The 25002-nt window shown below is 42.4% G+C and overlaps 1 protein-coding gene and 1 pseudogene across 7 annotated transcripts in view; one reads left to right on the top strand and one right to left on the bottom strand.

Annotated features, from left to right (window-relative positions):
• The window catches only part of CELF1 (CUGBP Elav-like family member 1), an 83643-nt gene extending 69415 nt beyond the window's left edge, over positions 1-14228 (bottom strand). For 3 of the 7 annotated variants that reach the window (XM_064576452.1, XM_064576454.1, XM_064576455.1), the window contains exon 1: positions 14060-14228. The gene's annotated coding sequence lies outside the window, so the exon portion shown is untranslated. The remainder of the gene's footprint in view (positions 1-14059) is intronic. The other 4 variants (XM_064576459.1, XM_064576458.1, XM_064576457.1 and 1 more) reach the window with 2 other exon arrangements.
• A 9189-nt stretch (positions 14229-23417) lies between these two features.
• LOC123856429 (small kinetochore-associated protein-like) lies at positions 23418-24608 on the top strand (annotated as a pseudogene).
• Positions 24609-25002: the final 394 nt, after the last annotated feature.

Here is a 25002-nt window from a genome sequence, read left to right as displayed (position 1 = left end):
AGGACATGAGAGGAAGCAAACCCCTGGGTGCTTTATTCGTTTTTACTACTGGTTTACAATTTCCTTGATTTTATTTTTAAACACATGTCTTGGCCCAGAAAAGCAAGAGAGCATAGACTGCCAGCAGTATCAGATTCTCCTTTTCTTATTCTCTGGAGCTAGAGAAAACAGAGCCAGAATCAGGGTTGTCTAGAAGCCTTCTGATTTTGTCCAGGCAGTATACAATATGAGGTTTCAAGATTACAGAGGTACACAAAGGCTTTTATAGTACAAATCTTAGCCAACTAAATGTCTTTCAATGGAAAGCTTACTTTTTTATTTTTCAGAAAACTCCTTGTACTGATTATCTTCAAAAGACAATGATGCAAACAACTGAAATTCTTAGAATTTCAACTTTAAAAGATTTTCTTCCTATTCCTCAGTACTGAACGGTCTCAAAACATAAAAGTGCCATTTGACCAGACATGGAATATTTAAAAAATATTTATCGAGTCTCTACTTTGCACAAGGGCCCAATACCACTGAGCACTATGGACAATAAAACTTCCTCTATGCCTCGGGGCGCCTGGGTGGCTCAGTTGGTTAAGCAACTGCCTTCGGCTCAGGTCATGATCCCGGAGTCCGGGGGATCGAGTCCCGCATCAGGCTCCCTGCTCAGCAGGGAGTCTGCTTCTCCCTCTGACCCTCCTCCCTCTCATGCTGTCTCTCATTCTCTCTCTCGCAAATAAATAAAATCTTAAAAAAAAAAAAACCTTCCTCTATGCAGAGCATTCAGCTCAGTATCATATGTGCACTCCATGAAGGTGTAACTGGTTAGGTACACAGTCACAATTAGGTTGGCCTCCATTGTGAAATAATGTCTTCCAGTTTTTTCTACCCTGCAAATCCATTCCTTCCTGGTTGTATGCAAACCCACATTTCAAAGCTGGCTCTAGTCTCTTAATTCCTGCTCCTTAATATTACAGGGAAATTTTACATTTTTCTGGAATAAAGTCTTTCAACTTAAATACCAAATGATCATAGGAAGAAAAAAATTAGAAGACTTAAACTATCTCTCTCAGAGCTTCTCTCTCTCCCTCATTAACATTTCTCAAAGAGAAAAACACCACTGTGATGCTCCTATTACAGATCATTCATGAAGTTACTAACTGAGCCGAGACGAGACAGACTCCATCAACTGGGCACACAGCCATTCACCATTACCCTTTGTTTAAAGTCTCAACTGCCATTCAACTCACATTATTGTATTCCACTCAAGTCCATCAACTTTCCTTAAGAGGAAACAATCAGGAACTAAAACAAATGTGTTACTCAACTAGAAAAGAAGAACTTAATCCATATGCCTCACAAAAAATTCTTTTAAAATGATGGCTCACCTTAAGTTACCTATCTGAAATAGCAGTATTATTTTATTATCAGTTGCATATGCTGAAAAGAATGAATAATCTAAGCAAATAAACTAAATAGATAGACTAAACAAATAATCATTAAAAATGTGTAAGAACAAAACCTCCATCTTGATTTGGAAAAGCACCAGAAGAGTGCTCTATACACCAAAAGCTACAGCATAGGTGAACGTCTACACTACAGACAGAGGAGCCAAGACCTCAAGCAGCCTAAGGGAGTGTGGGGGTGAGGGGCGCCTGCTGGGGGCAAAGGGCAATCTTCCAAAAGCCATGATCCTAGGCCTGACTATGCTAAAATTCAAATGAATTTAAAAAATGTTAGAGCTCTGTACTCTCTTCAAAGCTTTTGGTTGTAATTAAGAGAAACCTTCAAGCTAGCCTAAGCAAAGAAATGGAATTAATTGAAAGGATACTGGAGTATCTCAAAGAATCCAAAGGCAGAAAGTAGGAAAGGCTTTAAGCACCTAGGTTTCTAGTCTGCATGTGGATGGCTGCCTCTCTCTCCAGAGATGCATTTCTCATCTATACTTCTTTCAGGATGAATCTACTTAATTATCCCTCCTTGCAGACTGGTCTTCACTGCTTCCTGATATATGACAAGACTGGTCTTCACTGCTTCCTGATATATGACAAGCCTGGACTTGACTGTGCATGTGAACTGATATGTTTCAAGTTTTCTTGGAACAGGTTACATGTTTGTTCCCTAAAGACTTAAATCGTGGGACGCCTGGTGGCTCAGTCAGTTAAGCGTCTGCCTTCAGCTCAGGTCATGATCCCAGGGTCCTGGGATGGAACCCCACATCAGGCTCTCTGTTCAGCAGGGGGTCTGCTCCCTCTCCCTCTGCCCCTCCTCCCTGCTTATGTTCTTGCTCTCAAATAAATAAATAAATAAAATCTTAAAAAAAAAAAAAAAGACTTAAATCTCAGTCACAATCTCAAATTCCTAGGAGAAACTGATTTGCCCAGCTTGAGTTAGGTGTCTACCTCTGGTCCAATAAGCTTTTACAAGAAGGGCTAGGTTACAGAGTGTAATTAGCGTAGGGACTGTGTGCCTGACTCCTCAATGTTATATAATACACGAGGTGACTGGCTGGCTCAGTCAGGAGAGCATGTGACTCTTGATCTTGGCGTCATGCGTTCAAGCCCCACATTAGGCCTAGAGCTTACTTTAAAAAAAATTTTTGGGGGGATGCCAGGGTGGCTCAGTCGGTTTAGCGTCTGCCTTCGGCTCAGGTCATGATCCCAGGATCCTGGGATCGAGTCCCACATCGGGCTCCCTGCTCAGCAGGGAGCGTGCTTCTCCCTCTGTCTGCCGCTCCCCCTGCTTGTGTTCGCTCTCTGTCTCTGACAAATGAATAAAGTCTTAAAAAAATGTTTTTTAAGTTATATAATACACTAAGCAATAAAGCAATCTCCATGCTCAAAAAAGCTTAAAAGCTTGCTGAAATGAAAAAATGTGTCTAGTAAAATACTAAATAATATCCTACAGGGCGCCTGGGTGGCTCAGTTGGTTAAGCGACTGCCTTCGGCTCAGGTCATGATCCTGGAGTCCTGGGATCGAGTCCTGCATCGGGCTCCCTGCTCGGCAGGGAGTCTGCTTCTCCCTCTGACCCTCCTCCCTCTCATGCTCTGTGTCTCTCATTCTCTCTCTCGCAAATAAATAAAAAAAATCTTAAAAAATAATAATATCCTACAATACAGTATTTGGATGGATGGACAGAAAAAGCTTCATGAGAAACTGTGCACTAAATGACAAACAGAAATCGAACCATGAGCAGGGAAAGGCTGACAAATGAAAAATGCAAAGCCTGCTCCTCTTGCTCTAGCCGTCTAAGAAATGCAGACCTAAGGAACAGAACCACCTCCAGTGAAACATCCTTGTTGAAAACCTGCTACAAGGCTTAAAATGGCAATATGATCACAAAACAGTACTGCTTCAATATGCAGTAATAACCAGCTAGCTGATGGTGTCAGTTACGGATTTTCAGATTGCTTGTCACCACTACCCTGACTTCCTTTCACTCTCCAGACCCCTAAGGTTCTTGCTCAGGTAACAGCATTCAGAATCAGGCAGGCAGCCAAGAGGAGGCACAGGTGTTTCTCACTAGTAATATCCCACCCCATCTAGCATGGTAAGTTGGCAGCATCACACAGACAGAAGTCATGCAGGAAAGAAAGAAACAGTAGCCAAGCTGTGATGGTAGTGTGGGGGGAGGGAACTGGAGCAAAAAAGAGTGTTTTCCATACACAAAAGCTACAAGCACAAAGAAACTGGGAAAAGCCTACAGTAAATTATCGGTACAAAACAGAAACTAGCAAAAACTTAACAGATGTCCAAATAATGGGTTAAAAAAGACAGTCTACACACTGTAGATTCTTAGTTACCCCACATTATCGCCAAAATATCACAAATTCCCAGTCTCTTCAATCTCACAGGAAACAAAAAGGTAAAAGAACAATGAGAAAGTGGTGACAGTTTCTAATTTAGTGATTCTTTTGCTGAAGAGTAGCAATGTCATGTAAATGGAAACTACTGACCTTCCAAAATTGAAAGTATGACACTATAAAATTAAACAGCTTTGGAAACAAAAAACTTCATTTTGTATAATCCCCAAACTAAAGACATTTCTTCCCAACTTGAAAATAAAGTTTCAGCAGTTTCAACATAGGGCAAAAGTGATATTCAACTCCATTTTGTCAAAGCTGAACACAGCTGTTAGAAGAGTTGGCAGTCCATGGAGGTCAGAAAAGTTAGTGAACAGTTCCTTCTAAAGCCACTCTGCACCTACGAACACATCCCCAAGTGACATATTAAAATTAAGTGAGATCCATCAGATCTCACTGCAGTCTCTAAACTAGAACTCACCATTTTTCTTTATATTTGCTACCATTATTTTCTAAGTGGAGGAAAAGAAAAATCAAAATGTTACAATCCAAAAGCTGTTGTGAAAGTGAGTCCATTTCCTGTAAAGTGGGGAGGTCAGCTGGTAAGAGGGTCACATCAGAACTTCACAAAGTTTTGTTTTTTTTTTTAAGATTTTATTTATTTATTCGACAGAGAGAGACACAGCGAGAGAGGGAACATAAGCAGAGGGAGCGGCAGGCAGAGGGAGAAGCAGACTCCCTGTAGAGCAGGGAGCCAGATGTGGGACTCGATCCCAGGACCCTGGGATTATGACCTGAGCCGAAGGCAGACGCTTAACGACTGAGCCACCCAGGCGCCCCAGAACTTCACAAAGTTCTAAGAGCTAAAATGCTTTCAATCATTTTAGATACTGAAATAACTTACGCAGTATTCACAGTCTCCCCTAACTAGGCTTTCTCATCCCTTGAGGAAAAAAAAAGTCTAATTTTAATGTTACTTTTCATATTTATAAAATTCATGTTCTCTGTATAAAAATTTTAAAACAACTGGGGCATCTGGCTGGCTCAGTCAGTAGAGCATGGGATTCTTTTGTTTTTTTTTTTGACAGAGAGAGACAGCGAGAGAGGGAACACAAGCAGGGTGAGAGGGAGAAGCAGCTTCCGGCTGAGCAGGGAGAACGATGCGGGACCCTGGGATCATGACCTGAGCTGAAGGCAGACGCTTAAGGACTGAGCCACCCAGGTGCCCCAGAGCACTTGATCTCAGTGTCGTTGCGTTCAAGCCCCAAATCAGGTGTAGAGCTTACTTGAAAAAAGGGGGAAAAAAAGGGGGCGTCTGGGTGGCTAAGTCGTTAAGCGTCTGCCTTCGGCTCAGGTCATGATCCCAGGGTCCTGGGATCGAGCCCCGCATCGGGCTCCCTGCTCGGCGGGAAGCCTGCTTCTCCCTCTCCCACTCCCTCTGCTTGTGTTCCCTCTCTCGCTGTGTCTCTATCAAATAAATAAAATCTTAAAAAAAGGGGGGGGGGGTAAAACAATGGTCAGTCTGAAGGGAAAAAAAAACACCCATGCCTCAATGCCTCAAGAAAATTTTGATATTTATGCCTCTGGCCTAGGAGACAAAATTTTTAGGAGAATTAAAGATTTCCTTAGCAGAAAGAATATGTTAAGTCAATATGAATTTTATGATGGATATAAAACTCTTGAAAAATTTTACAGTTCTGGAATTCAAATAAGTTTAAAATAAACAGATATACCCACATGGCCTCCATAACATAGCAGAGATTTAAAAATACTACAGAACAGTTCTGCTGATTAATTCTGTAAGAAAACCTCTACTTTAAAGACAATTTAGGGGCACCTGGGTGGCTCAGTCAGTTAAGTGTCTGCCTTCAGCTCAGGTTGTGATCCAAGGGTTCTGGGATGGAGCCCTGCATTGGGCTCCCTACTCAGTGGGGAGTCTGCTTCTCTCTCTGCCCCTACCCCAGCTTGTGCTCTCTCACTTCTCTCTCTCGCTCGTGCTCTGTCAAATAAAATCTTAAAAAAAATAAAGACATTTTAACAGCCAATTTCATGACAAGGACAGAGTTACAATTACAAAAAATTCATCACGTAAACTAGCAAATTACAAAGCTCAAATAAGGATTCTTCCTACAACATAGTTTACAAAGCAAACAACTAAACTGATCATGATTAACTCTTTCATCTACATTACTACTCTAAATATTAGAGCCGGCTCTCTCCCTCCATGCCTAAAACTAGTTACCTAATTAGAAAGAGACCCAGGTGATCCTATTACAAATCCAGTAATATACTCACCTGTATTTTTCAATTTTCTATGAACATAGGAGACTCCTATCAACAGACTCTCATGTGAGAAATACAGTGAAGATGAATCTAGGAAACCACATTACCCAAATATTCCAGAGGGGAACAATGAACTAAAAGGTTCTATGGCAAAGGATGCCCTGTGTAGCAAAACATTTCAGATGCACAAATTGGACTTTAGGAAACAATCTTATCCCTTAAGCCAGCACAAAGGAAAATGTGAAACAAAATACACCCAAAAGAGGAAACAAAATGAACACTAACTTACTGCCTGTTTATGTATGGCCCTACTAGGCATTTTAACTGTGCTGTTTTATTTGGTTGAACTGTGTTACTGATTCATGAGATAAATATATGCCCATTTTTACAGATGAAAAAAAATAACATCATCAACACTTTACCAGGCACTGCTCAATGCTAAGCATTAGTTATCTCAATTAATTCTCATATTACCATTCCAAGTTGGTATCTCCATTTTAAAGATGAAAAAACAGGCCCAGAAATGCTGAAGGTGACACAGTGAAGGTACCAATTTTTGACTGCAGCAGTCACACCTATTCCTCCAAGGCTATAAATCCCTTTCAAATCACATCATTCTTTCAAGCCACAAGTTTCCATTTTAAGGACTAGAAAATCAGAGATCAAATCTCAATTATAGGGAGACTAATTTTCCAGGTTTTAACAAATTTCTTGTTTCTATTTTACTTGACCATTTCAGCATCCATAGCACCTCTAGGAAGAAATGTGCAGGTAAATACAGGATTATACTAACAGCAATCAACCTTGGCCCCTGTGAGAAGTCCCATTCAAAGGGGCGCCTGGGTGGCTTGGTCAGTTAAGCTGACTCTTGATTCCGGCTCAGGTCATGATCTTGGGGTCCTGAGCTTGAGCCCCAAGCCCCCTGCATCTAGCTCCGCTCAGCACAGTCTGCTTGTCCCTCTCCCTCTGCTCCTTCCGCAGTGCACACGCGCTCTCTCTCTCTCTCTCAAATAAATAAATAAATAAAATCTTAAAAAAAAAAAAAGAGATCCCATTCAAAAAAACTACACTGGATTTTAATCTCTGGTTCAAACTATATTTCTGAAATACTTAAACTTGCATAATACATTCTAACTACTATTAAAATAACCAAAAATCAAAAAATAGTTTTGAACAAAAGAATGGTTTCATGTTGTTTGAAGAAAACATGCATGTCCTCCCTGACCCTAAATAAAGTCCCACGTGTTAAGTATTGTGAGGGCTGTAATAGCTTTGGGACAATGGCTGAATGAATAAAACTTCCAGTTCATCCCATACCCCAAGGACTAATATTAAAATTCCCTTGATAACTGGAGAGGAGGAAAATGGAGTGGGAGGCTAAGTCCAAAAAGTAAAGAGAAGAAACGTAGATAAGCAGATAAAAATCAGTTATGAACCTCCAAAAAAAAAGGCAGGCAGAAGCTCATCTTAAAAAAAAAGGCCTTTCATGGGGTGCCTGGGTGTCCGTCAAGCGTCTGCCTTCGGCTCAGGTCATGATCCCAGGGTCCTGGGATCAAGATCAAGCTCCGCATCAGGCTCCCTGCTCCACGGGAAGCCTGCTTCTCCCTCTCCCACTCCCCCTGCTTGTGTTCCCTCTCTCACTGTGTTTCTGTCAAACAAATAAATAAAATCTTAAAAAAAAAAAAAAAAAAGCCTTTCATGCATGAGAATGAAGAGTTTTGTTCATACTGAAACAAACCAGGAGGCCTTATGATTACCTTCAAAAATGCTCTTACCCTAAGAGCATTAGTTATTTATTCTAACTAGGCCATTAAATTCTGTTTATGAAAAACCTATCTCTACACAAGTACCTAGATATCAATCCACCCCCTAACAAAACCACTACATAGTTAAAAAGCAAAGGCAGAAATTTGCCTATTCTTTACTCTTGTTCCCTTCATGTGACACTTTTTCTGTACACAACAAAATATTCTGAAAATGATGTACACTGAAAAACTGGAAATTATAACTAGACCAGAATTAGAAATGATGCCAATAACTATGGCTTGGGTTACCAAAATAGACTTTTACACACACTAATATGTTTGAATTTTCAAGAGTTTTGCATATGTCAGTGGACATCCCCCGTGACTGGGAACCCACATTAAGAACATGAATTCGAATCAGTTCAACAGCCTTTATGAAAGAGCTCCAAGAGAGGGTGAGGTATCAAGATGAAAGAGACATCCCTATGGCTCCTGGATGGCTCAGTCAGTTGAGTGTCCAACTCTTGGTTTCGGCTCAGTTCATGATCTCAGGATCATGAGACTGAGCCCTGCATCAGGCTCTGTGCTCAGAGAGGAGACTGCTTGAGATTCTCTCTCCCCGTTTCTCTTTGCCCCTCCCCCTGCTCTTGCTCTCGCGTGCACTCTCTCAAATAAATAAACCTTAAAAAAAAAAAAAGGATGAAAAAGACATCCCTGACCTCAAAAAAGCAGAGAAAATCAGCCACAAAAAGGAATGACATCCTGATACATGCTACAACACGGATGAACCTTGAAAACATCATGCTAAGTGAAATAATCCAGACACAAAAGGACAAATATTCTGATTCCAGTTACGTGAAATACCTAAAATAGGCAAATTCATAGAGACAGAAAGTAGTGTAGAGGTTACCAGGGGCTAGGAGGAGGGTGGAATGGTGAGTTTTCGCTTAAATTCTGGTTTATTAGATAAATGAGATAAATAATTCTGATAAATTAGTTATCGCTAAAAATTCTAGTTACAGAATTTTTATTTCAAATGAAAATATTTTAGAAACAGTGGTGAGGAGGACTGAATAACATTGTGAATGTACTCAATGCCACTAAATTTTACTCTGAAAAAAAAAAAAGTAGGAGCGCCTGGGTGGCTCAGTTGGTTAAGCGACTGCCTTCGGCTCAGGTCATGGTCCTGGAGTCTCGGGATCCAGTCCCGCATCGGGCTCCCTGCTCAGCAGGGGGTCTGCTTCTCCCTCTGACCCTCTTCCCTCTCATGCTCTCTCTCTCTCGCAAATAAATAAATAAAAGCTTTAAAAAAAAAAAAAGTTGGTGCGCCTGGGTGGCTCAGTTGTTAAGCGTCTGCCTTCGGCTCAGGTCATGGTCTCAGGGTCCTGGGATCGAGCCCCGCATCGGGCTCCCTGCTCAGCAGGAAGCCTGCTTCTTCCTCTCCCACTCCCCCTGCTTGTGTTCCCTCTCTCGCTGTGTCTCTCTGTCAAATAAATATCTTAAAAAAAAAAAAAAGTTAAAATGACTTAAACTTAAAACCATAAAACTCCTAGAAGAAAACATAGGGGAAAAACTTCAAGGCATTAGACTTGGAAGTGACTTCTTGGATAAGACACCAAAAGCATAGGCAACAAAAGCAAAATCAGACAAAAGACAAAATGAACACTGAAAAGACATGGGCAAAAGTGTTTTTGCACATCATATATCTGATAAAAGATCAATATTCACAATACATAAAACAACCACAGCTCAACAAAGAAATCATATAACCTGATTTCAAAGACTTCAATAGATATTTCTGCAAAGATGATATACAAATAGCCAACAACCGTATGAAAAGAAGTTCAATTAACATCATTAATAAGAGAAATGCAAATCAAAACTACAATGAAGTTATATGTATATAAATATCCAATCACCATACTGCTTACATGAAACTAAAATAATATTGAACATGAAACTACACTTCAATTTAAAAAAAAAATCCCCTCATACCCTATTAGGATGGCTACTATTTAAACACATACACACATAAAATAACAAATGTTAGCAAAGATGTGGATACTGGAACCCTTGTGCACTGTTGGTGGGATTGTAAAATAGTGCAAACACTATGGAAAACAGTATGAAGGTTCCTAGAAATTGAAAATAGAACTACTATGTGATCCAGCAGTCCCAATTCTGGCTATTATAAGAATTGAAAGAAGGGTCTCTAAGAGATATTTGCACACTCATTGCAGCACTAATCACAATGGTCAAAAGGTAGAAACTACTCATGTCTATCAAAAGATGAATGGATAAACAAAATGTGGTATATACATAAAATGGAGTATTAACCAGACTTTTTTTTTTTTTTTTTTAAGTAATCTCTACACCTAACATGGGGCTCCAACTCAAGATCAGGAGTCGCATGTTCCACTGAATGAGCCAGCCAGGTACCCCAGTACTATCTGGTCTTTAAAAGTAAGGAAATCCTGTCACATACTACAACATGGATGAACCTTAAAGATATTATGGTAAGTGAAATAAGCCAGTTACAAGAAGCCAATACTATATAACTTATATAGTATTATATATGAGGTATCCAAAAGCAGTCAAATTCATAAAACAGGAAACAGACTGGTGGTTACCAGGGGCTGGCGGTAGGAAGAAGAGGGGAGTTGTTTAATGGGTATAAAGTTTCAGATTTCCAAAACGAAAAAGTTCTGAAGATATGTTTCCCATCAATGGGAACGCACTTAATGCCACAGAACTACACAAAAATAGTTAAAATAGTAAGCTTTATGTTGTTTTTTACATTAAAAAATGCAAATATATCGGAGTGCCTGGGTGGCTCAGTAGATGAAGGGTCTGCCTTCAGCTCAGGTCATGATCCCAGAGTCCTGGGATGGAGCCCCACATCGGGCTCCCTGCTCAGCAGGGTGCCAGCTTCTCCCTCTCCCTCTGCCGCTCACCCTGCTTGTGCTCTCTTGCCTTCTGTTAAATAAATAAAATCTTTTTTAAAAATACAAATACAAAAACTGATTTAAATGGCCAACTTTTGTTATAAATAATTTACTACAATTTTTTATTTATTTATTTTTGGGGGGATGCAAAAAAGGTGGTTTTATTAAAGCACAGGGACAGGACCTGTGGGCAGAAAGAGCTGCCTTTACCACAATTTTTTAAAATTAATAAGGTAATAGAAAGCCCACTGAATTGTATGGTATGTGAATTGTATCTCAATAAAGCTGCTAAAAAAAAAAAAAAAGCTGAGGAAATAGCTTACCTAAATCCTTAATTCCATGGCTTAGAGAAATTTGGGGGGAAAAAAAAAACGAGCAATTTGTTCAAAGTACCCTGAGCCCTGAGCAGAGGTAACTATGCTCCTACTATGTTCCTACTTCCTCCAACTTCTTCACCAGGGCCGCCAAGTGACAGCTCTTCTCCCCCTTTCCAAGGCATACCATCACCTTCTAACCACCTCTCCTTCCTTAGGTCCAGTCTCACAGGAAACTTAAACTGCAGTGGCAGTCATGGGAAGGATGACAGAATTCAGAACTCTCCACCAACATTTAGCAGGAGAGCCCAAATCTTTATCAAAAAAAAAAATATATATATATGTATGTGTATATATATATATACATATTTTTTTTTTTTACATGGTAGACATATGATAAATGTTAAGTCTCTGCCCTTCCTTTCCCTCTCTTCTTCGATCCCAGCATATGTTTAAAAGAGCAACTTTTCTGGGGCACTTGGGTGGCTCAGTCAGTTAAGCATCCGGCTCTTGGGGTGATGAGATTGAGCCCGGCATCCGGCTCCACGCTCAGAGTGGAGTCTGCTTGTCCCTCTCCCTCTGTTCCTGCCCCCTGCCCACACATGAAGGTGTTCTCACTCTAAAATAAATAAATAAGTAAAATCTTAAAAATAAATAAAAGAGCAACTTTTCTGTGCCTTGCTGGACATCCACTGGCCCACCTCACATGTGCTGGAGCTATTAAATCCACAGCACCATTTAAAATATATTTAAAAAAATAATAAATTAACTGTGTTTGTTAAACCATGCCTACCACATACTATTAAATCTTAAAAACACATCACAAAACTGTGAGTAGGATAAACTTATTATTTTGGTAAAATAATAAACATTTGTCTAGTATAAAAAAAGGACAAGATAAAGACCAAGGACTAACAATCACTTATGTGTGATGGGACTAAGAGTGAGTTTCTTCATTTCTTTTCTGTATTTTTTATAATGAATCTGTAGCTTCTGTAATAAGAAAATTAAGTGGAAATCTTTAGAAAAATAAACACTCTGGCTCAAAATCTCACTGTCTACCTCTTACACCACAGGCACTTTCACACATACTGCACTGAAGCTGAATTAGCACCCTAGGAGACAGACACTATGTCCTCCATTTTGCAGATGAGAATAAACTGAGGCTCAGAACAGTTAAGTGACTTGGTCAAGGTTGTATACCTAGCAACGGACAAAGCAAGAATCATCAGGCCTTTTAACTTCAATCCCAGGGCCCTCCCCATTCCATCACATCTTAAAAGGCAACTTGCATTATTGCCAATACTGTTTGTTTTGTTTTTTAAATCTATGATGGGACTCTTTTAAGAATACTTGCTATGTAACTGGGCAAGTAAGTCACTTAACCTCTGGGGGCTCCAGTTTCCTCATCTGAAAAGCAAGAGTTGGAAAAGATATTTTATGTCTAACAGCCCCACATGCTAATGGATTTTAAGCCTAGATACCACCTAGCATAAGAAAACCCTATGCACAAGAATGAAGGATTGGAGAAAAGTTGAGACCTATGCTCTGGGCTAAGAGCCATTCTTAAGGGAAACAGGTGGTGGACGGACAAGAGGAAAAAAAACCACTGGGGGAACCACAAACTTCCTGGTTAAAGAAACAGCTGAAAGCTCCAGCTTTGCTTTACTAACAGCAATGCTTCAGTCTTGGCTAATTCATAATCAGAAACCACACACTGTAGGTAAAGCTAGACTAAGAGTATAAAAACTGGCATGCGGGGGGGGGGGCTCTGGCAATAGTTTATGCATGCTATGGCAACTTCATGATCTTCCGAGTGGACTCATTAATGTTAAAACAGAAAGGAACCCTGTGTGCTTCTATGTGGAGACGCCTTCTTTCTCCCCAAGAATGTTAAGGAGAAACTGAACTTGCATAGTCCTCTAAGAGACGCCACACTTGAGGAAAAGGTGAAAGAATGCAATTAAGCCTCTCCAATCTACAAAGAATCAGAGACAGCGAAAAGACCTTTAAAAGATGAAGTTCCTGTAAAGGATTCGCTGAGTACCTGTAACCTCTTACACTGCACACATTATAAAGCACTGCCGCTATTTAAAACTGTTACACAGCCTTCCTACTCGAGGGTAATAAAAGTACAGCATTAACTCTGCTGGAGAGAAGAAGATTCCATTTTGCTGAAACAGACTCCGACCAAAATCTCACCACCTTCCCGTCAACTAGGAGGATGAGCCTGAACCGACGAGAAGCTCCTTGGAGCCTGTGCTATAGTCCTAAGAATTAAAACATCCTGCCCCAAAGACCGCAAGCAAGACACCACACCGGCTTTAAATCCAAAGCCAGGTCCCTACAGAAAAAAGCTCTTCAATGTGCGCTCCGTGCTCTCGGGTGCGAGATTCCAGCCCTGCTACTAGGCCACGACTGGGTGAGCACCTGATGTGGGGGGAGGGCGAGCCAAGGCCCTAGCGGATCTGGGGCGGGGAACGGGGGGCTCTCGAGGCTCGGGAAGAGAAGCGCTACCCCCCACTAAGGCAGGGGTCCTGGGCCCCCCTCCAGGGGTCGGCACCAAGAACACGTGGGACGTCAGGAGGAAGGAAGGGGTGTCCCGGGCAGACAGCCCGGGTCTGGCACGGCGGCCGGAAAAAAGAGAAAGGAGCTACCCCCGGGCGGGGAACGAAGCCCTCGGGGCCCAGAGGGTGAAGGCAAAGGGCGCGGGGAGAAGGGGGAAGGCCACGAGGAGGGCGGGTCTCCCTGGGCGCGGGGGCACGCGCCGGACTAGGGCGGCGGGACCCGGGAGGCGGAGGGCCCCGACACGCGGGAGGAGATCGCCGACCTGCCCCCGGGGCGCGGGGGAGCCAGGAGCGGCCGCGCCCGAAGGGCCCTGTGACCCGCAGCCGCCAGGACCGGACCCGCCCCGCGGCGCCTCCCTCCTGCCTCCTTTCCCTCCCACCCGCGGCCCGTTAACCCGTGGCCGCCGCACTCACCAGCGGCTGCACCTGAGCCCGCCGCTGCCTCAGCTGCTGCCTGCGCCTCCGCAGCCGCTGCCGCCGCCTCGCTGCTGAGGCCGAGTCCCGGGGGAGCCTCCGCGTCCCGCCGCCGCTGCCGCTGCCGCCAGAGCAGAACACCCCAAAATGGCGGCACTTCCGGCACCTACCACCGGCGGGGAGGGCCGAGGAGGAGGAGGGGGAGGGCGGTGAGCGGGAACGTACCACCGCGGTGCGGCCCGCAGCGCCGAGAGGAGCAGAACGCGGCGCAGGGGCGAGCGGAGCGCGCGGCGCTGCAGCGCCCCCTCGGGCTGGGGAGTGGAGAAGCAGGCGCGCCGAAGCCCCCGGGGCTGCGGGCGGAACCCTCAGCCCGGGGAACTACAGGAGCGCATCTCTTTGTCTCGGAGCTCTACTGATGGAAAGGGTGGGCAGACCCGGCCTGAGAATCTGAAGTTCTCGGCCCTGAGCACCGTACCCACAGTTCTGGATGACTTGGTGGGCGAGGACCTCTGCTTGGCACTGAATCATGCGCATAATAAAATATTTGATGAATGAATGAATGAGTGAATGGAATGGTGCTTGGCCAGGTTTGGGCACATGACACACCCTCCTTCTGCCCCAACAGACAAGCAACGGAATCCAGGCCTTCTTCATTCTTTGCTGAGATGTGGAACGTGAGTGTATATTGCAAGCTTTCTGAGTTAGGGAGTGCTTTCTAGCAGGATGATCCGCTGTGTGAACGCACAACCTTGCAGAAATCCCTGCAGCGCCAGGAAGCTCAAAGGGTTCTCATTAAGAGAGTGATTGCCCATAGGGTGCCTGGGTGGCTCAGTCGTTAAGCGTCGGCCTTTGGCTCAGGTCACGATCCCAGGACCCTGGGATGGAGCCTCGCATCGGGCTCCCTGCTCTTCAGGAGCCTGCTTCTCCCTCTCCCACTCCCCCTGCTTGTGTTCCCTCTCTAGCTGTCTCTCTCTCTCTCTGTCAAATAAATAAATAAAATCTTTATAAAAAAAAAAAAAAAACTGATTGCCCAGGCCTAACCTACTTTTCCCAGAAAAAAAAATTATTTTTTATTATTTAAAAAAGATGTTTTTTTTAGATTTTATTTATTTGAGAGAGAAAGACAGAGATAGAGAGCACAAGTGGGGAGGAGAGGGAGAAGGAGGCTCCCCACAGAGCTGGGAGCCCGATGCGGAACTCGATCCCAGGACTCTGGGATCATGACCTGAGCGGAAGGCAGACGCTTAACGACTGAGCCACCCAGGCGCCCCCCCAAAATGTTTTTTAGCAACGCAGGTTAGGTCCTGAAAGACCTCCTTCAGAGTGACTCAGGAATCCCAAGATCTAGGTGGAATTCAAACCACAACTGTTTGTTGTTTGTTTGTTTGTTTGTTTGTTTAAAAAGGCTAATGCAGGTCCTACATCTTATGTGACAGTGAAATACACATTAAAAAAAGAAAACTTCGTTCTGGGACCTTTTGGCCCCAGCAACAGGCAATTAGCTCATAGGTTTGCAAATGATTTCTCTGTAACATCACCTGGCTTCCCAGAGCAAATAATTCCTATATCCACAAATACAGCTTATACCCTACCTCACCACAAAAAATAAAAAATAGGGGCGCCTCGTTGGCTCAGCTGGTTAAACGTTGGCCTTGGGCTGAGGTCATGATCCCAGGGTCCTGGGATCCAGCCTGGTGTCAGGCTCTCTGCTCAGCAGGGTGTCTGCTTCTCCTTCTGCCCTTCCCCTGCTCATGCTTGCGCTCCCTCTGAAATAAATAAATAAAAATCTTATAAATAAATAAATAAATAATAAAGGCACTCCCAAGCAGAAGCTCCAAGGGTTTCCCCATGTGTTGGAAACACCTCTTTCCTCTTTGGGGGGAAAAAAAACCTACAGTTTTTCTGGTACCATACAGACAGGAACAATTAGCCCCTAAATTATGCATTATCATATTCCCTAATTGTACCATATAGTTTATGATTTTATATACATTTATAATGCTGATATATGATCTTGTTCTTGTTAATTATATGTGTAATTTACTGAAAACATCTTATGTTTATAGATCATTACAAATTATAGAATGTTGTCATATACATTACGACAATTAATTTTATATTTGTCTCCCAGCTGCCATAGATTGTACAAACTTTGTAAACAGACTGTCTTTGTGGGCCACAGAATCATCCAGATATGCACCTGGCTCACTTCCTTACCTCCTTCAAGTCTTGACATAAATGTCACCTTCTTGTTGGGCCTTCTCTGACCACCTCATTTAAAATTACACATACATCGGGGCGCCTGGGTGGCTCAGTCGTTAGGCGTCTGCCTTTGGCTCAGGTCATGATCCCAAGGTCTGGGATCGAGCCCCGCATCAGGCTCCCTGCTCTGCGGGAAGCCTGCTTCTCCCTCCCCCACTTCCCCTGCTTGTGCTCACTCTCTTGCTGTCTCTCTCGCTGTCAAATAAATAAATAAAATCTTTAAAAAAAAATAAAATTACACATACACAGGGGTGCCTGGGTGGCTCAGTCAGTTAAGCATCTGCCTTCAGGTCCTGGGATCCAGCCCCATGTCAGGCTCCCTGCTCAGCAGAGAGTCTGCTTCTTCCTCTGCCCCTCCTCTGCTTATGCTCTCTCTCTCTCTCTCAAATAAATAAGATCTTTTAAAATAAATAAAATAAATAAAATAAAATTACACACACACAGAAAGACAGAAATAATTAAAATTACACACACATACACCCATGCTTCTAATCCCCCTTTCCTGCCTTATTTTTATCCAAAGCACTAATTACCATCTAACAGAGTATATTTTGTACTTCATATTTTACTCATTTTATTTGTAAACCCCACCCCAATCAGATGGTAATTTCTACAGGAATAGGGACTTTGTCTGTTTTATATCCTCAGGGCCTAGAATAATGCCTAACCATAATAGATGCTCAATAAATATTGGTTTTTAAATTTGACTTACATATATTGTGAAATGGTTACCACCATAAGTTTAGTTAACATCCATCATCTCATATAGATACAAAAAAAAAGTTTTCTTCCTCGTGATGAGAACTTAGGATCTACTCTTTTAATAACTTTCCCATATACCATAGCACAGTGTTAACTATAGTCATCATGTTGCATATTAGATCCTTAGTACTGATTTATAACTGAAAGTTTATACCTTTTGACCATCTTCATCCACTTCCCCTCCCCCGTCAATACATACTGTTGAATTCGTGAATGAGCATATCTAGGTGCTGGGTATGAAAAAAGAGAATGAATTGCTTAGCCTTCAGAAGCTTCCTGGAACCTACCCATGAGTTAGATGAAGGTAGGGATCACGCCCATTTTCTTATTGTCTCTCCAGGTTTTTGTTGGTTTTTTTTTCATAGTATCTGACTCAGTAGGTATTTCTTGAAGGGCAACCAAAAACTTTTCCCTTTTTTATCTGTCTCTTGACTTGCAGCTCCCATTGGCAGAGAGGAAGTAACCCTTGTTGCAGGGTACTAGTGTGACTCTCGCATCTAGTTACCAAGGAGGGCCACAGCCCACCAGCCCAAAGTGGTGGGTAGGTGGAGACCAGCAGGCATGACAATTACATGAAAAGCACAAATAGGCTCCTATAACTTCAAAGGGCTTCAGGGCAAGACAAAATACTAAATAGTCCAAATACAAAAAGCCTGAGATGCAAACAAGTATGAAAAGCTCCCTATTTCACTTAAAGATTTTATTTTTTTTAAGATTTTAGTTATTGGGCGCCTGGGTGGCTCAGTTGGTTAAGCGACTGCCTTCGGCTCAGGTCATGATCCCAGGGTCCTGGGATCGAGTCCCGCATCGGGCTCCTGGCTCGTTGGGGAGCCTGCTTCTCCCTCTGACCCTATCCCCTCTCATGCTGTTTCTCTCTCTCTCTCTCTCTCTCAAATAAACAAATAAATAAAATCTTAAAAAAAAAAAAGATTTTAGTTATTTATTTGACAGAGAGAGCACAAGCAGGGGGAGTGGCAGGCTCCCTACAGAGCAGGGGGAGCCAATGTGGGACTTGATCCCAGGACCCCAGGATCATGACCTGAGCCAAAGGCAGACGCTTAACCAACTGAGCCACTCAGGTGCCCCTTAAAGATTTTAAGTGATCTCTACACCCATCATGGGGCTCAAACTTACAACCCAGAGATCAAGAGTCACAGATGCTACCAACTGAGCCAGCCAGGTGCCCCTATTTCATTTGTTGCCTTCCAAATTGATTAAGATTTGTTTAAAAATAAATAAACAACAAAACAAAAAACAAATAAATAAGTATGTAAATAAGTAAAAATAAATAAATAAATAATTTTTTTAAAGGGGTGCCTGGCTGACTCAGTCAGTAGAGCATGCGATTCTTTATCTTGGGATCATGAGTTCAAGCCCCATGTTGGGCATGTAGCTTACATTTAAAAAATAATGAATACATAAATAATAACAATAACAACAACAATAATATTAAAGATTAGTTTTTAAAAATAGCTAATGTTATCAAAGGTGCAAAAAAACAGGCCTTCTCCAAGTGCTGGTGAAAGTAAAGTTCAGATAGTCTGTCTAAATTTGAAATTTTACATACCTTTCTAGGAATTTTTCTTTCTTTTTTTAAGATTTTATTTATTTGAGAGAGAGAGAGCACAAGCAGGGAGAGTGGCAGAGGGAGAAGTAGACTCCCCGCTGAGCAAGCAGCCTAATGTAGGGCTTGATCCCAGGACCCCAGGATCATGACCTGAGCCGAAGGCAAACAATTAACCGACTGAGCCACCCAGGTGCTCCTCTAGGAATTTTTCTTAAGGAAATAATCATGGATAAGTGCAGAGATGTACCAGTGGTGTGTATGGATCAAAACATTGTTGAAATAGCATAAGGAGACTGATAAAATATGGTATATCCATAGCCTAGAATATTATATATAAGTTCAAACAATGATAGAGGAAAATACAATTGTGGAGAAAATGTTCATGACACATGCTTAGTGAATAAAGCAGGTAGCAAAATATAGTTACAATATGATTCCACCTTTGTTACAGAGTGTGTTTGTGGAGAGTGACAAAACCCAGAAAGAATGTTTATTAAAATATTAACAGTGCTCTGGGCACTTGGTTGGCTCAGTCAGTTAAGCGTCTGCCTTCAGCTCAGGTCATGATCCCAGGATCCTGGGATCAAGCCCCACATCGGGCTCCCTGTTCAGTGGGGAATCTGCTTCTCCCTCTTCCCCTGCACCCCACCTTGTGTTCTCTCTCCCACTCTGCTCTCTCTCTGTCAAATAAGTAAAAAAAACTCTTTAAAGAGGGGGCACCTGGCTGGCTCAATCAGTAGAGCATGTGACTCTTGATCTTGGGTTTGTCAGTTCAAGACTCCCAGTGGGGGTAGAGATTGATTTAAAATATGTATATATATATTTTTTTTAAGATTTTATTTATTTATTTGACAGAGAGAGCGAGAGAGCACAAGCAGGGGGGACAGTAGAGGGAGAGGGAGAAGCAGGCTCCCCGCCAAACAGGGAGTCCGATGCAGGGCTCGATCCCAGGACTCTGGGATCATGACCTGAGCCAAAGGCAGGTGCTTAACCATCTGAGCCACTCTATTTTAAAAAATAAAATCTTAAGGGGCACCTGGGTGACTCAGTTAAGTAAGTAACTCATGATTTGGGCTCGGGTCATGATCTCAGGGTTGTGAGATCAAGCCCTGCTTTGGGCTCTGAGTTGGGCACTGAGCCTGCTTTAGATTCTCTCTCGGGGTGCCTGGGTGGCTCAGTTAGTTAAACGTCTGCCTTCGGCTCAGGTCATGATCCCAGGGTCCCCCCACATTGAGTTGGGCTTCCTGCTCAACGGGGAGCCTGCTTCTCCCTGTCTGCGGCTCTGCCTACTTGTGCTCTCTCACTCTCTGTCAAATAAATAAATAAATAAATAATATCTTTAAAAAAAAAAATCCTCTCTTCCTCTCCCTCTTTCCCCCTCCCTCTCTAAAAAAATTAAAAATAAATAAATAAATCTTAAAAAAATTAACAGTGCTCTGAATCCTCACCACCACTTGGCATTGTCCTTTTAATTTTAGTCATTCTGGTAGGATATAGTGTTATTTTACTGTGGGTTTTTTTTATTTTATTTTATTTAAGTAACCTCTACACCCAACATGGGGCTTGAACCTACAACTCCAAGATCAAGAGTCACACACTCTACTAACTAAGCCAGCCAGGCACCCTTTATTGTGGTTAAAATTTTTACTTCCTTAATGATTTTGAGAGACTTTACATATATGTTTATTGACTATTTGGATATGCTCTTTTGTGAATCATCTACTCAAGACTTTCTTTCTCCCTCTCTCTCTCTCTCTCTAGACTCTTTTGGTTTAGTAGGAGATATATATAGATTATAGATATAGATATAGATATAGATATAGATATATAGATACAGATATATATACCTTTTTTTTTTTAAGTAGGCTCATGCCTGGTGTGGAGCCCAATGTAGGGCAAACTCACAACCCTGAGATCAAGACCCATGAAATCAAGACCTGAGCTGAGATCACTTAACTGAGACACCCAGGTGCCCCAGTTCTTTATATATTTGAATACAAGTTCCTGTTGGATATGGGTAGTGCTTATGTCTTCTCCCAGTGTGGCTTGCTTTACCATCTTAATGGTTTCTTTTGATGAACAAATATTTTTAATTTTAATAAGGCCCTATTTTTTGTTTTGTTTTTTTCAAGACCCTGTTTTTTGGTCCTTATTTTATGGTTGTTGATTTCTGTGCTCTGTTTGAGAGATCTTTGTTTACCCAGGTCATGAAAATTTTCTCCTTTATTGTTTTAATCTTTCACACTTAGATCTAAGATCCACCTGCTGTTTTTGTGTATGGTGTGAGATAAGGTTCAAGTTTCTTTTCTTTTGTCTTTCGTGTGGATATCCAGTTGATCCATCACCATTTGGAAAGACCATCTTTTCCTACTGAGATTTGCAGTGAAGCTTCATTCATTCTTTCTTTCTCTTTCTTTTCTTTTCTTTTTCTTTCTTTCAGGTAGGCTCCACACCCAAGGCTTGAACTCATGATCTTGAGATTAAGAGTCACATGCTCCACCAACTGAGCAAGTCAGGTGCCCTGAAGTTTTCTTTTTTTGAACTCTCATATATTGTTAGTAGGAATAAAAACTAGTACAACCACTTTGGAAGACTGTTTGAATGTATCTACTAAACCCAAACAACTAAATGGACTTATATCCTATGATGCAGTAATTCCATTTCCAGCAGAAATGAGTACTTTTATTTTTTTACCAAAAGAATTGTTTGTAGCACTTTTATTGATAACCTCCCAAAAAATAATAACCCAAACTGGAAATGATAGACAAATAAATTGTAGATATATTTATAATGGACTATTTATATAGCAATGACAAGGAAGAAACTGCTACTGCACGTAACAACATGGATGAATCTCAGAGACATACTATTAAGCAAAACAAATCAGAAAGAGCATATATTGTACAAGTCTATTTAATTGAAGTTTGAAAAGAGGCAAAAATAATAAGAAATGTCAGAATAGAGGTAATCTTTGCCAGGAAGAGGGAATTGACTGAGGGGAGTATGAGGGAACTTTCTGGAATATTGGAATGTGTTATATCTTAGTCTGAGTGGTGGTCTCATGGATGTATAAATATGTGAAATTTATCACACCATGCCCTTGGAATTTGTGTGTTTTCTATGGCCAGGAAGAATAACAACAAACAACCCATTAGACAAATGGACAAGGAAATGAATATATGATTCACAGAAAGAATACAAATGGCTAATAAACAAGAAATAGTCAGTCTTAACAAATAATTTAAGATATTAAAATTAAAACAATGTGGATTTTTTGGACTGTCAAATGGGAGATAAATTAAATAATTAAATTTAAAAAGTCGATGGAGTTGTGAGCAACAGGCACTCTTAGCGCATGCGCACACAGCCATATTGGAGGGAAATATAACAATAGTCATTAAAATTAAAAACATTCACGTCTATTTATCTAACATTCTAGAAAATGCTACTTAATCTATAGCAGATCAGTGGTTGCTGAGGAACAGGGTGAGGGAGTAAAGAGGTATGGGAAGAAGAGGTTACAAAGGAATACGAGAACACTTATTCGGGGGTAATATGCTCCATTATCTTCATTATAGTAATGGTTTCACAAGTATGTACATATATCAAAATGTATTAAAGTATATACTTTATTTAAAAAAAAAAAAGATTTGGGGCGCCTGGGTGGCTCAGTCGGTTAAGTGTCTGCCTTCAGGTTAGGCCATGATCCTGGGGTCCTGGGATCGAGTCCTGCTTTGGGGCTCCCTGCTCAGGGGGGAGCCTGCTTCTCCCTCTCCCCCTGCCCCTCCCCCTGCCCATACTCACGGGCTCTCACTCTCAAACAGATAAATAAAATTTTAAAAAAATAATAAATAAAAATAAATTAATTAACTTTTTTTTAAAAAAGATTTTATTTATTTATTTGAGACAGAGAGAATGAGAGAGAGAGAGCACATGAGAGGGGGGAGGGTCAGAGGGAGAAGCAGGCTCCCTGCCGAGCAGGGAGCCCGATGCGGGACTCGATCCCGGGACTCCAGGATCATGACCTGAGCCGAAGGCAGTCGCTTAACCAACTGAGCCACCCAGGCACCCAAATTAATTAACTTTTTAAAAAGATTTCATATTTTAAGTAATATCTACACCCAGCATGGGTGTGGAACTCACAACCCTGAGATCAAGAGTCACACACTCCACCCAATGAGCCAGCCAGGCAACCCTAAAGTGTATTTAAAGTATTAAATATGTGTAGTTAGGGTATGTCAGTTATACTCAAAAAAATCTCCAGCAACCCTCTTAAAAAGATGCACATATCCTCTAATATAGCCATTGCATTTCTAGAAATGTTTCCTTCAGAAACATAAGTGGGTGAAGCATATCCAGGGCATTTTCTGCCACATTCTTTGATTCAGCCAACTAGTATTTATTGAATGCCAACTATGTCAGACACTGGGCTAGACAAATAGGGTTATAGGCATGAATAAAATAGACAAGGTCTCCGCCCTCATGAAACCAACTATATTTATTATTGGTTAAAAAAAAAAAAAAGGAGCTACCCAGTTGGGTTCCCCATCCATCAGTAGGGAAATGGTTATGGAAACGGTACCAATAGTTGCTGTGGAGTGTCTTTTGAAACCAGAGCAACCAGAGCCGTGGGCAGGAGTAGCAGGCACCTGGGGACAGCCAGTGTGGCCTCTACGATGATCTGCACGGTTAACATAGTGTATACACTGCAGCCTCTCTCCATATTCAGCGGTGCTGCCCGCCCCCCCCCCCATATGAACCACTTCTTGGAGCCTATTATCTGTTAAGTCCAAAGAAGTCAATGTTTCCAGACTTCTTCATTCAGGACATTCAAGGAATGATGGTATAAAAATCATCAAACTGGGGGCACCTGGGTGGCTCAGTTGGTTAAGGACTGCCTTCAGCTCAGGTCATGATCCTGGAGTCCCGGGATCAAGTCCCGCATCGGGCTCCCTGCTCGGCGGGGAGTCTGCTTCTCCCTCTGACCCTCCCCCCCTCATGCTCTCTCTCTCATTCTCTCTCTCTCTCTCTCAAATAAATAAATAAAATCTTTAAAAAAAAAATCATCAAGGGCGCCTGGGTGGCTCAGATGGTTAAGCGTCTGCCTTCGGCTCAGGTCATGATCCCAGGATCCTAGGATCGAGTCCCGCATCAGGCTCCCTGCTAGGCGGGGAGCCTGCTTCTCCCTCTGCCTCTGCCTCTCTCTCTCTCTGACTCTCATGAATAAATAAATAAAACATTAAAAAAAAAATCATCAAACTGAGGGGCGTCTGACTTCAGCTCTGGTCATGACCTTGGGGTCCTGGGATAGAGCCCCCGGTCTGGCTCAGCAGGGAGTCTGCTTGTCTCTCTGCCCCTTTCCCTGCCCCTGCTCGCACTCTCTCTCTCTCTCTCTCTCTCTTTCTCACAAATAAATAAAATCTTAAAAAAAAAAATCATCAAACTGAAGAAAAGAATGGGCAGGTGGAAGCTGCAGCCATTGCCATCAGGAGGAAGGTCAGAAAGAGCCGTGAACCATGGAGTAAGCAGAATCAGAGGGGGAGCTCAGGGATAAGAACCACCTCCTCGAGGCTGTCTGGAAGCAGTTGTCCCAGAAGTTGATTGAAACTCAGGAAGAACTGAAGGACCCGACCCAATAAGTGGGGCTGCTGGAGATGTTGCCGGCCAACAGTTGGGCAAGGGCACCAACCCAGTTTTAGGCACCGAGACCCTGGCATCACAGCAAGAATCCACACGGATCCCACAGGCTCTATATTGTTGTTAGAAACTTTGCAAGATGAGCTGAAGCTTTTTAAAGAAACAGCCAAAAAACAGATGGAGGAGTTCTAGGCCCTGAAAGTAAAGTTGAAGATGAAAGAAGAGAGGGCCCGGTTCATAGAACAGCAGATTTTATGTAACAGTCAAGTAAATGATTTTACAACAGCCCTTGAGGAAATGGAGCAGCTATTAGAAATGTGATAAAAAGCAAGTGGCCAGATGGCTCCCTCTTGGGGAGAAAGTCTCAGAGGAAGCCACTTAGAACATCTGCTTGCTGGCCATGATCTAGGATTCACCATCCTCAGAAGGAAAACAGTTTCTGCAGTAGGATTCAGGATAGTGTATGCTGGTACGGAGGTTCCACCTGTAAGCAAGCGTTCCCAACCTTCCGATGGGTCAGCTTTCCTGAATCTCATGCATATGTAATGGGGGGGCCTGGAAGGGCCCCAAAGGAGAGAGGCCAGGAAGCTCGGATCAATGTCCTCGGCAACAAAGCAGCATGCTTGTAAGAATCAGGAGACAAAACCAGCCACAGCCAGAGGATCCAGAAGGTGCCATTCAGATATGCGGGAAGAAAACTTTAATTGTACAATGG

Source organism: Mirounga angustirostris, unplaced genomic scaffold (assembly GCF_029215605.1).
Source record: "Mirounga angustirostris isolate CCGP_5_RB_7025 unplaced genomic scaffold, mMirAng1.0.hap1 SCAF_13, whole genome shotgun sequence".
Classification (NCBI taxonomy): domain Eukaryota; kingdom Metazoa; phylum Chordata; class Mammalia; order Carnivora; family Phocidae; genus Mirounga; species Mirounga angustirostris.
This window is presented reverse-complemented; position numbering and strand designations above follow the sequence as displayed.